This window comes from Erinaceus europaeus, chromosome 10, assembly GCF_950295315.1.
Source record: "Erinaceus europaeus chromosome 10, mEriEur2.1, whole genome shotgun sequence".
In the NCBI taxonomy this organism is placed as follows: Eukaryota; Metazoa; Chordata; class Mammalia; order Eulipotyphla; family Erinaceidae; genus Erinaceus; species Erinaceus europaeus.
The window spans coordinates 15,243,063-15,255,871 of NC_080171.1; positions in this window are offsets into that span (position 1 = coordinate 15,243,063).

The following is a 12,809-nucleotide window of genomic DNA, read 5'->3' on the forward strand; positions in this document are numbered from 1 at the left end:
CTGTCATATTGCATAGTATTTGCTTGCGTAAGTGGCTCCCACATTGTATCCCCCGGGGGGGTCTCCACATTCCCTAACTGAAAGCTTTATTATTGAAAGTGGGTAGGCACATGAAACTTTAATATTTTGAGTCCTGTGACAAGTTGAAATGAAATTTGTGAAGTGTTACAAGAGTTACTATGCTTTTTTGATAATCTTGTTTGGAATAAATTTTTTTTAAGTTCATTCTATGTGATTGAGTAGTTTTTCACTAATTGCCCTTCTCTGTAGTAGATTGGCCCACTATTTTATTATTATTTCTTTTGTTAATAAAAACAGTGCACTACTTTACTCTAAGTTGCAAGACAGTCTTGTAGGTGGACCTGTATACTTACTCCTCTCGTTTGGTCAAGAAGGCTTTCAGGTAAATGAATTTACCAGATAACTGTAAAACATTTCTTTAAAAATCTCAAAAGAGGGAGTCTGGGCGGTAGCGCAGCGGGTTAAGCGCACGTGACGCAAAGCTCAAGGACCTGCGTAAGGATCCCGGTTCTAGCCCCCGGCTCCCCACCTGCAGGGGAGTCGCTTCACAAGCGGTGAAGGCAGTCTGCAGGTGTCTTTCTCTCCCTCTCTGTCTTCCCCTCTTCATTTCTCTCTGTCCTATCCAACAACAACGACATCAATGACAATAAAACAACCAGGGCAACAAAAGGGTGCCGGGTGGTTAACGCACTGGGTTAAGCGCACATAGTGCAAAGCACAAGGACCCACATAAGAATCCGGGTTCGAGCTCCCAACTCCCCACCTGCAGGGGGCCAGCTTCACAAGCAATGAAGCAGGTTTGCAGGTGTCTTTATCTTTCCCTCCTCAGTTTTATCTCTTGTCATATAAGAAAATGGCCTCCAGGAGCAGTGGATTGATTCATAGTGCAGGCACCCAGGTCCAGCAGTAACCCTGGAGGAAGAAAAAAATCTCAAAATAAACTTTTCCCTAGGGAGTGTAAACTTGTAAATTCAGTTTATGGCTTCTGCTGGAATAGTGTACCTCCAGGGCATTAACGAGAGGCTCATTGCTATGCTTCATGAGTGTGTTACTTGCTATGTCTGCATAGCCGGTCCTTTCTGCTGTGAGTGTGAAGTTAGATTAGCTGCCCCGTTGGGCTACATGTCTCAAGCTCCCTTGATGAGGGCCTGCAGCTGCTATGCGGATATGGTGCTGCTGAAACCCGGTTAGGGCAGAAACTCATAATCAGAAAGTGATTATGTTAAGCGTTAGTACTCAGAATCCATAAAAGCTGTTTTACACAAAGTAATGAAATGGCACCTTATCCAGCTGCCCCGGTTGCTGTGGGCCAGGAAAAGGCAGTGTATTCCCAGATGGAAAGAGGCTGGTTCTCAACTGAATCCACTTAACATCACAGGTCTCCATTTGGGAGTCAGGTGGTAGCCCAGCGGGTTAAGCATACGTGACGCAAAGCGCAAGGACCGGCATAAGGATCCCAGTTCCAGCCCCCGGCTCCCCACCTGCAGGGGAGTCGCTTCACAGGAGATGAAGCAGGTCTGCAGGTGTCTGTCTTTTTCTCCCCCTCTCTGTCTTCACCTCCTCTCTCCACTTCTCTCTGTCCTATCTAACAACGACATCAATGACGACAACAACAATAACTACTACAACAAAACAATGGACAACAAAAAAGAATAAATAAATATTAAAAAAATATATATATTGAGCTTGTAACAACCCCTATAGGGAGTGAGGTTGGAATTTACCATGAGACAATGGTGCCTTGGATGCACTAACGGCTCTTCTTCCAGTGTGGGCCACCAAGAAATGCTGTGTGTATGTGTGTGTGGGGAGTTGGGGGGCCTGGCAGAATAGGTCACCTGCTTTGCCATGTTCGAGGTCCAGGTTCAAGATGGGCCTCCGCCACACTGAAGGAAGCTTCCTCGTTCTGGTCTCTTTCAACAGGGAAGAGGGACTGGGGAGTTGAAACTGAAAAAGCCAGTTCAGTTCTTGTTTACATTAAAAGAAAAAATATAATTTTTTTAAAATTGTGTTTTTAAAGTAATTTACTTACTTTTTATTTTTTTATTTTTGAGAGAGATGCAGAGAGTGAAAGACAGAAATACCAAAGCACTTCGCAGCTCTGGCTTATGGTGGTGTGGGGGATTGAATCTGGGACTTCGGAGCCTCTGGCAGGAGAGTCTCTTTGCATAACCATTATGCTATCTACCCCCGCCCGAAAAAAATAGAATTTTAACTTGCAAAGTCCATCCTTTTTTTTTTTTTTAATTTATTAGATAGCTCCAGGAGGGTACTTCAGAGGGAAGTCAAGCTTTAAATGTGCACCCCAGAACACTTCATGATCGGTAAAGCAGGTCTACAGGTATCTGTCTTTCTCTGTCCCTCTCCATCTACCCTCCCCTCCCTTCCCCTTTCAATTTTTCTCTGTCTTGTCAAAAGAGGGAAAAAAAAAAAAAAAAAGGAAAAGGAAAAAATGGTCCCCGGAGCAATGGATTCATAGTGCGGGCACCATACCCCCCAGCAATAACCTTGGTAGAAAAAAACAAACATAAGGTTGGTGGTGGCAGGCAGTGGGACACCTAGTTAAGTGCACATATTACCATGTGCAAGGATCTGGGTTCAATCTCCTGGTCCCCACCTGCTGGGGGAAAACTTTGTAGTGAAGCAGGGCTACAGGTCTCTCTCTCTCTCTCTCTCTATTCTCTCTCTCATTATCTTTGATAGAGACAGCCAGAAATTGAGAGTAAGATGGAGAGGGAGAGAGACAGACACCTGCAGCCCTGCTTCACCACCTGTGAAGCTTACCCACTATAGGTGGGAACTGGGAGCTTGAACCTGGATCCTTGTGTATTGTACTCAACCAGGTGTGCCACCACCCAGGTGTGCCACCACCCAGCCCCCTCCCTCCCTCCCTATTAGCTTCTTTCTTTAAATCTTTTAATATTTATTTTCCCTTTTGCTGCCCTTGTTTGTTTTTCATTGTTGTAATTATTGTTGTTATTGATGTTGTTGTTATTGGATAGGACAGAGAGAAATGGAGAGAGGAGGGGAAGACAGAGAGGGAAAGAGAAAGACAGACACCTGCAGACCTGCTTCACCACCTGTGAAGCGACTCCCCTGAAGGTGGGGAGCCGGGGGCTCGAACCTGGATCCTTACACCGGTCTTTGCACTTTGCACCATGTGCGCTTAACCTGCTGTGCTACCGCCCAATTCCCTATTAGCTTTTATTTACAGGATAGATTGGACATAGCCAGAAACCAAAAGGGAAGGAGGTGACAGGGAGAGAGGGGCCCGGGCAGTAGCACAGCAGGTTAAGGGCACATGGTAGAAAGCACCAGGAGCCCCCCGGTTCCCACCTGCAGAGGGGTCGCTTTACAACCGGTAAAGCAGGTGTTTATCTTTCCTCCTCTCTGTCTTCCCCTCCTCTCTCGATTTCTCTCTGTCCTATCCAACAACGACAACAATATCAACAACAATAATAATAACAAGGGTAACAAAAAGGAAAACATGGCCTCCAGGAGCAGTGGATAAGTAGTGCAGGCACTGGAACTCCAGCAATAACCCTGTAGGCAAAAGAGAGAGAGGGAGGAAGAGAGACACCTGCAGCCCTGCTTCACCACTTGAAAAACTGCCCCTGCAGGTGGGGACCAGGGGTTTGAACCTGGGTCCTTGAGTACCGTAACGTGCACTCAACCAGGTGTGCTACCACCCAAACTCCAAAAAAAAAAAAAGAGGCAGGCGGTATCGCAGCTGGTTAAGCATTAAGCACACATGGCACAAAGCACAAGGATCTGGGTTCAAGCCCCTGGCTCCCCACCTGTGGGTAAAGCAGGTCTGCAGGTGTCTGTCTTTCTCTTCCCCTCTGTTTTTCCCTCCTCTCTCGATTTCTCTCTGTCCTATCCAACAACAACGATAGCAATAACAACAATAATAACAGCAAAAATAAACATCTAGGGCAACAAAAGGGAAAAAATGGCCTCCAGGGGCAGTGGATTCATAGTGCAGGCACTGAGCCCCAGCGATAATCCTGGAGGCAAAAATAAAATAAAGTAAAATAAAATAAATATACACCCCAGAAGGACTGGAGGAGGCAGGGATGAAACGACTCTGCCTAGCTTGCTTTATTTATTTTACTTTATTTAACAGAGCCAGAGAACTGGAGAGAGAGAAAGAGAGAGAGAGAGAGAGAGGGAGACCTATAGCCCTGCTTCACAGCTTGTGAAGCTTCCTCCCTTGCAAGTGAGTACTGGGGGCTTAAAGCCAGGTCACTGTGTATGATAACATGTGTGCTCACCAGCTACACCACTGCCCAGCCTCCAGCTGGCTCTTTCTGAGTTAAAAAGTAAGCCATAGGGGGCTGGGTGGTAGTGTGATGACCCAGGTTCATGCTTGAGGGCCAGGGGATAAGCCCCTGCTCCCACCTGCAGGAGGGAAGCTTCTTGAGTGGTGAAGCAGGGCTGCAGTTATCTATCTTCCCCTCCTCTTTCAGTTTCTGTGACCTATCAAATAAAATAGGCCACCACATGTATTCAGAGCCCCAGTAATAACCTTGATGGCAATTTAAAACAAAAAAGCTGGGGCTGGGTGGTGGTGCACCTGGTTGGACGCACATGTTATGGTTTGCAAGAATCTGGGTTCAAGCCCCCGGTCCCCACCTGCAGGGGGAAAGCTTTGCGAGTGGTAAAGCAGTACTGCAGGTGTCTCTCTGTCTCTTTCCCTCTCTACCTCCCTTGATTTCTCTCCCCCTCTTAATTTCTGGTTGTCTCTATCTAATAAATAAAGATAATAAAAATAGTAAAAGGCGAAACAAAAAAGCCATATAATTCCAACTCTGTGCGATATGATGATCTTAATGGATTAACTGTACAATAATTGAAACATTAAGTCAGGGCTAGGAGATAGCTTGCCCAGTAGAACGCACACTTCGTTATGCTCTGGGACCCGGGTCTGAGCCCCAGCCACCACACAGGAGCACCTGCAAAGGTGTCACTTCACACACACCTTGCCTCTCCCTGTCTCTGCTGCTCTATCTGAAAAAGAAAGGGGGGGGGGAGGAATGAGTCTGCTGGGAATGGTGAAATTATGTATACACATAAGCGCCTCTAGCAGCAGCAAAAGAAAAAAAAAAGTGTGGGACCTTGTGGCGCACCTGGTTGAGTACACATCACAATGCTCCAGGACCCGGGTTTGAGTCCCTGTCCCCACCGGTAGGGGAAATGCTTTTCAAGTGGTGACGCAGTGTCGCTGGTGTCTCTGTCTCTTTCTCCCTGTCTTCCCTTGCCCTCTCAATTTCTCGGTGTCGCTATACAATAAATACAGTAAAGCTTTTAAAATTAAAATAGGCATGTTACATTCACTGATGCTGAATGAGTGTTAACTTCACGACTTACCTGTGAATGGGTGTGTGATGGGACAGGTCAGCCATCTGTATCAGCCTCCAAAGTTAAGTTGCTCTCTACAATGACTTGTCTACAGAGAGATCTGTGTGGTAAGTCACCCTAATGGTGCTTTCTATGTCTCTAGTTCTCAAACTATGGGCTCCTCCTCAACACCATCAGCTGGAAACTGGCTGGAAACGCTAACAAGGGTTTCCCACCCCCAGAGCAGTGATAGCAGAAACTCTGGAGGTGAACCCAGTGGTGCAGTTGTTGCACAGACATTGAGGCCCATAGATAACCCTGGTGGCAAAAGAAAAAAAAAAAAAAAAGAAAACAGAAAGAAAAGAACACATAGGTGTGTAAATCAAGCTGGCCTCAAGAAATAACACAAACGGGCAGGGGTAGATAGCACAATGGTTATGCAAAGACGCTCATGTCTGAGGCTCCAAAGTTCCAGGTTCAATCTCCCATTCCCCCATACCATCATAAACCAGAGCCTTGCTCTGGTAAAAAAAAAAAAAAAAAAAAAAGGAAAGAAAGGAAAACGAAAAGAAATAAAATATTTTTTAAAAAGCAGTGAGGGGAGACCAGGCAGTGGCTCACCCAGTAGAGTGTGTGTGTCAAAATGTGCAAGGACCTAAGTTCAAGTCTCTGGTCCCCACCTGCAGGGGGAAAGCTCCATGAGTGGTGAGCAGGGCTGCAGGTATCTCTCTCTTTCCCTCTTTATCTTCTCCTTCCCTCTCAATTTCTGTCTCTAGCCAATAAATATTTAAAATGGAGGAGGGAAATTGGGATGGGGAGTGAATTGCAAGAGTGGAGAACTATTGATCCCTTGTGAAGAGAAAGGTGTAGTAACACTTTAATTTTTTTTTCCTCCAGGGTTATTGCTGGGGCTCTACAAATCCACTGCTCCTGGAAGCTATTCTTTCCCTTTTGTTGCCCTTGTTGTTTATCGTTGTTATTACTGTTGTTGTTGGATAGGACAGAGAGAAATCGAGAGAGGAGGGGGAGTGGAAGACACCTGCAGAGCTGGAGGCCTTTTCCCTTTTGTTGCCCTTGTTTATTATTATTGTTGCTGCTGGATAGGACAGAGAGCAGTCAAGAGAGGAGGGGAGGGCAGGGGGGGAGAGAAAGATAGACACCTGCAGACCTGCTTCACTGCTTGTGAAACGACTCCCCCCTGCACGTGGGGAGCCGGGTCTCAGATCCGTGAGCCTGTCCTTGTGCTTCGCACAATGTGCGCTTAAACCGGCTCCCTGTAAAACTGCACTCTCTAGGGTACTGCACCTGGAATCTTGAGATCTCAAACTCAATCCCTGGCAAACCATGTGCTAGAGTGAGGCTCTGATTCTCTCTCCTTCCCTCTCTATCTTGTGTTAGTAAAGAAACTCTCTGCTACTGTTTTTTACACGGTTACATAAATTAATTTAAATAAAGGTTCCAGGGCAGTGGCGCAGAGGGTTAAGCACACGTTAAGCACACAAAGCGCAAGGACCAGTGTTAAGGATCCCAGTTTGAGCTTCTGGCTCCCCACCTGCAGAGGAGTTGCTTCACAGGCGATGAAGCAGGTCTGCATGTGTCTTTCTCTCCCCCTCCTCTCTCCATTTCTCTCTGACCTATCCAACAACGATGACATCAACAACAATAATAACTACAACAACAAAAACAAGGGCAACAAAAAGGAAATAAATATAAAAAAAATGAGACAAAGAAAGAGCCTTGCAGTTATTTTTTAATTTTATTTATAAAAAGGAAACTGACAAAAACATAGGATAAGAGGGGTACAACTTCGCTAGCAGGATGTAGTTTTCTTTTTACCTCCATGGTTATTGCTGGGGCTCGGTGCCTGCACCAATTCACCGCTCCTGGAGGCTTTTCCCCCCTTCTGTTGCCCATGTAGATTGATCATTGTTGTGGTTATTATTGTTGTTATTGATGTTGTTTTGGATTGAACAGAGAGAAACGGAGGAGGGGAAGACGGGGGAGAGAAAGACACCTGCAACTCCCCTGCAGGCGGGGAGCCAGGGGCTCGAACCGGGATCCTTACATCTGTCCTTGGGCTTTGCGCCACTCACATGAAAACAACTGCGCTACCGCCCGCCCCCCCCCCAGCCTTGCAGTTTTTTTTTCTTTTAATATTTATTTATTCCTTTTTGTTCCCCTTGTAATTTTATTGTTGTAGTTGTTATTGTTGTTGTTGGATAGGACAGAGAAATGAAGACAGGAGGGGAAGACAAAGAGGGAGAGAGAAAGACACCTGCAGACCTGCTTCACTATTAAGCGACGCCCCTGCAGGTGGGGAGCCGGGGCTCGAACTGGGATCTTCTGGTCCTTGTGCTTTGTGCCACCTGCGCTTAACCTGCTGCGATACTGCCCGACTCCCGCCTTGCAGTTTTCTAACCAGTGAGAAATGTTTGATCAGAACATATCTTACCCTGAAGAATATATTTTTTTAGTTTTTCTTTATGTATTTGTAACTGGCTAGAGACAGAAAGTGAAAGGGGAGGCGAAGATAGGGAGAGGCACCTGCAACCCTGCTTCACCACTCTGAAGCTTTCTTCCCCCTGCACGTGGGGACCAGGAACTTGAACCTGTGTCCTTGCGTACTGTAATGTGAGTGCTTAACCTGGTGGGCCCTAGTCTGTTCTTTTATTATTTTCCCTTTTGCTGTCCTTTCTTCATTGTTGTAGTTACTATTGTTGTTTTTGATGTCATTGTTGTTGGGTAGGACAGAGAGAAATGGAGAGAGGAGGGGAAGACAGGGAGGGGGAGAGAAAGACACCTGCAGGCCTGTTTCACCGCCTGTGAAGTGACTCCCTGCAGGTGGGGTGCCGGGGGCTCGAACTGGTATTCTTAGGCCAGTCCTTGCGCTTTGCGTGGCCACGTGCACTTAACCCGCTGCGCTACTGCCCTGACCCCGGTCTATTCTTTTTCATAAGGTTTTATTTATTAGTGAGAGAGGAGGAGGAGGGAAAGAACCAGACAGCACTCTGGTACATGTGCTGCCAGGGATCGACTCCATGCTTGAGTCCAACACTTTATCCACTGCGCCCCCTCCTAGACCACCTTAGTCTATTTATACTAACAAATGATGGGTTCCTCTAGTACTGAGTAATCTGCACACTACTTCTGGCTTCATGGGAACTTGATCACATATGGTGAAGTTTCATTTTATTAAATCAACAATTATTTATTGAACAGCTACTCTGTCAGACCCTGTATTGGGAAGTGAGGATCCAAGAATAAATAAAATAGCCCCTGCCCTCAGGGGGTTTACAGTCTAACACGGAAACACACAGCACTTCAGAACCTAGTAAGAAAACTTCCCAGTGTCTAGTATATGTCTGGAACACTCCCAAAATTTCCTGAAAATATGAATCCAAGATTTACCAGCAAGTATAGTTTGAAATAGAAGATGCAATGAAATTTAAAAGAAAATTCAAATGTTCCATCTTTAAAAACCATGGAATCTAAATGAGGAAGAAACTTATGAAAGTTAAAATTTCTCTTTTAAATGTCTTGGACCAGATTTAAACTTTAAAAATGATTTTATTACCTCTGGGTGACATTTTCATTTATAGTGACATTTATACACACATACATATAAGAGGTGTATGTATATGAGATGCATTCTTGAAGCTTTTGCTAAAACCCAAATCTCTATCCCTAATTCATTTACATCTTTAGAGCAGCATACAGGTAAATTTAAAAGTTTCCTTTGATGACAATGTCCATTATCATTTGAATGGAAGAAATTCTTTTTTTATTATTGGGTAGAGACAGAGAGAAACTGAGAAAGAAACTGAGAAGGGAGAAGGAGACAGAATTAAATAGAGACACCTGCAGCCCTGCTTTACCACTCGTGAAGCTTTACCCCTGCAGGTGAGTATGAGGGGCTTGAACCCGGGTTGTTAACCACTGTAATGTGTGCGCTTAACCAGATGCACCACTGACCCCAATGGAAAAAATTCTTAGAAACTGTCTTTAAAGTATAATTTTTGAAAAAAAAAAAAAAGTATAATTTTTGGTACAGTTTTGTCCTGCAATGAAATGAAACTATCTTTGTAACAGCGTGTAATGACTGAAGCACATGTCATAGGTACTGACAAAACTGACATCAAAAATACTCATGTCTATCTGGATTTTCTTTTCATTGACTTTCCCCTCTGCACTCTCAAGAAAACAGCCCCATGGACAAAGACAGTGCTTTTGTTGTTGCTTTGCTACACTTTGTTACATTGCTGTTCATTCCTTAATCTAGCAGCATCCTTAGCTTGTAGCATTGGGTGGTGGTGGTGGGAGCCCTGATGCATTTTTGCATAGGAAAACATAGGAAAATACATCCTGACTTTCATGACAACCCAATAGTTTACTTAGTGACAACTGAAAACATTACTAGCCTAGGCTGGAGCTAGGAACTTACTACTCAGAAAGTATTGTGCACCTGTTAGAAAGGGGAGGTAAGCCCAAGAGAGCCTGGTCAGAGTAACCTTGGCTACATTCTGACCAATCTCATTAACAGATACAATACTTGGGGGAGGAGGAGGAACTGGGGGATCTATTCCAAGCAGGCATATCTATAATGTGCTAGAAGAAAGAACAAACCAGTTGGGAGATAGAAACATTTTTTTTTTAAATACAAATAACCAAACACCAACAATCCGCAGCAAATGATTATACACACCTCAGGGCTGAGGGGGGGATCATTTTATAACTGCTAGTATTATTAACTTATACTTGTATAGCCCTTTACATTTTTATGAAGTGCTTACATACATTAGAGTTCATTGGGTTTTTATAATAACATATTATGAATATAACTTACTTTTCATCATGAACAAAGTGAATTTCATTGAGCATGCTGTTTTCAGAGGAAGGCAGGGAAGTATACTAACATATCTGAAAAGTTTGCATCAAAAATAATTACAAGTTTTCAAGTTTGGCACTTAAAGAGATATGCATTAGTTATCTAAAAATTCATATATGTGGTTTCCTTCATGACCAACAGAGGGTGTTCCTAAGTAGAATTTCATAGCTTTCAGTGAATGCTGATCACTGAATGGGGATGATTGTCATCATTATGTAATCAAATTGTTTCTCTTGCTAAAGATAAGCTTAAAATATACTTATGGACGCCAACAGAATATTATAATGAGGGGGTCGGGTGGTAGTGCAGAGGGTTAAGCGCACGTGGCGCCAAGCACAAGGACCGGCATAAGGATCCTGGTTCGAGCCCCCATGTCCCCATCTGCAGGGGAGTTGCTTCACATGTGGTAAAGCAGGTCTATAGGTATCTATCTTTCTCTCTCCCTGTGTCTTCCCCTCCTCTCTCTATATCTCTCTGTCCTATCCAACAACGACATTAATAACAACAAGAATAATAACCACAACAAGGGCAACAAAAGGGGGAAAAATGGCCTCCAGGAGCAGTGGATTCATGGTGCAGGCACCTAGCCCCAGCAATAACCCTGGAGGCAAAAAAAAAAAAAAAAAAAAAAGAATATTACAATGAATATGGGAAACACTAGTGTCTGAAAGATTCTGAGTGTCCTATATTGCACTTTCTAGATAACAAAAATCTAGCAATGGTATAATGTCATCTTGGTTCTAGATACAGGAGTGGGGGACATGTGACTATGTGATTTACCTTTTCCTTACTTGCTTTCCTAAAATTTTTGGTATAGCCTCTTCTCAGGGGTATCACAAGGAGAAATAACAAAATACAGAAAAAATTTCTTTGGGCTTCTGAGAAAGAAGACCACACACATTTTCAAAAGACAAAAACAGAGGTTTCTTCTAATTTAACCACTTCATTTTCATAACTGAAAGTAAGGTCCTGAACTCATTCAACAAAACACTGTCAGAAATGCACTGTTCTGCTGAAAAAAAAAAAAAGGAATTTTAAACAGAAATAATTTATAGCACATTTAACAATAATTATACTTCACTACCAATTATAATACAGGTAACAATTGTCATGAATAAAAGCTACTAAGATGAAAAAATACCAGATTAGACTTATGACCCTAGTGAAACGGCACGTTGGCTTTGTAAGATGGAGTGTCCCTAACAGCAGCACTGAGTCCTTGATTACTATCCCTGGTGACTTCTGATCATGACCAGACCTCAGAGAGGACAAAGCTAGTTTCACTGGGTTTGCTGGCTATTCATTTTTAATTCTCGTTTCTGTGCAACACTATTTTTTATGCAACTCCATTTCCTCTTGTTTTATAGCTACTTATCCTACTTGAGAATTTTTTAGTGAGGAGTGGACTGAAGTTTATGATACTAATTCTAATGGAAATCATTAATCTTGCAAATGGTGCAGAAGATAAGCCAACTTTATGATAATAAAGAGCTTTTTTTTAAGGAGCTAAGCAAGTAAATGAAAAAGCCAGCTTATATTCTTCACAAACTAAAGGGCACAGTGGAAACAGCAGTGTGGAAGATGACTTTGGACTAAAACAGACAGACTGGATTTGAACCCCAGCACTGCCACTCTGTAACTACAGGCAAGTCACGTGGCCTTTCTGATCCTCCATTTTCTCCAAAAACAAACCTGTACTCACACCACCTACCTCGAAACGTCTGAAGGCAAGCGGTAAAGTCTGTATGTCACTTGGCACATGATGCACTTGGCTGTAGTTAAAGCAACATGGGCTGAATGGAGATCTGGGAGACACTGGGCCCATGATCTGACATGGAAGCCTCCTGCCAAAAGGAAGCAACTTACAGAAATGTTTTTGAGTTACATATAGGATAGTTACAAGTACGAGCTTCTCTGTAATGGGAACATAGTTTACATGCTTTTGCCTCCCAAATTTTCTTTTAAGTATGTGTTTTGTAAAGAAGCTTCTAGTAAGCCTGTGGCTATTCTCTTAATGAAGATGATTTTTTCTAAATTTTTTTCACCATTCATGGTGAAATAATCTCATTTTTAAAATGTGTTCTAGAGCCAATACTGTTCCAAGTGAGACAGATGGAGCCTCTATACATGTGTGTGAATGGCTCTCCTATGGGTCCATGTTGATGCATGTATCTGGGTTGCTTAAATATTTCCTTAAAATTTTAAATATTCCTTACGGCTGGGCTCTTCAGCACCTACCCTTTCCAGTCTACTGGTCAGTTTAAGAGTATGCTGCACACAATAGGGGTAGGGGTAGGGAAAAGAATATGCACAAAAACATAACTGAGAGGCAGAAGTAAAGTGTGTGTGAGATCACGGTTAACAGAGAGCATGCAGGGTGCGGTTGCCCTGAGTAAGGAGTTAGGAGACTTGAGTTCATGTCCTGACTCTGCCACTAACTTTTCAGGAGTGACTACAATCAAGTCACTTCTCTCATTTGTCACGTAAAGAGATTGATTCTATTTTAAGTTATTTTCTACCTTAAAATTGTTTTAATTTATTATTATTTTTTAAATAATCAAAA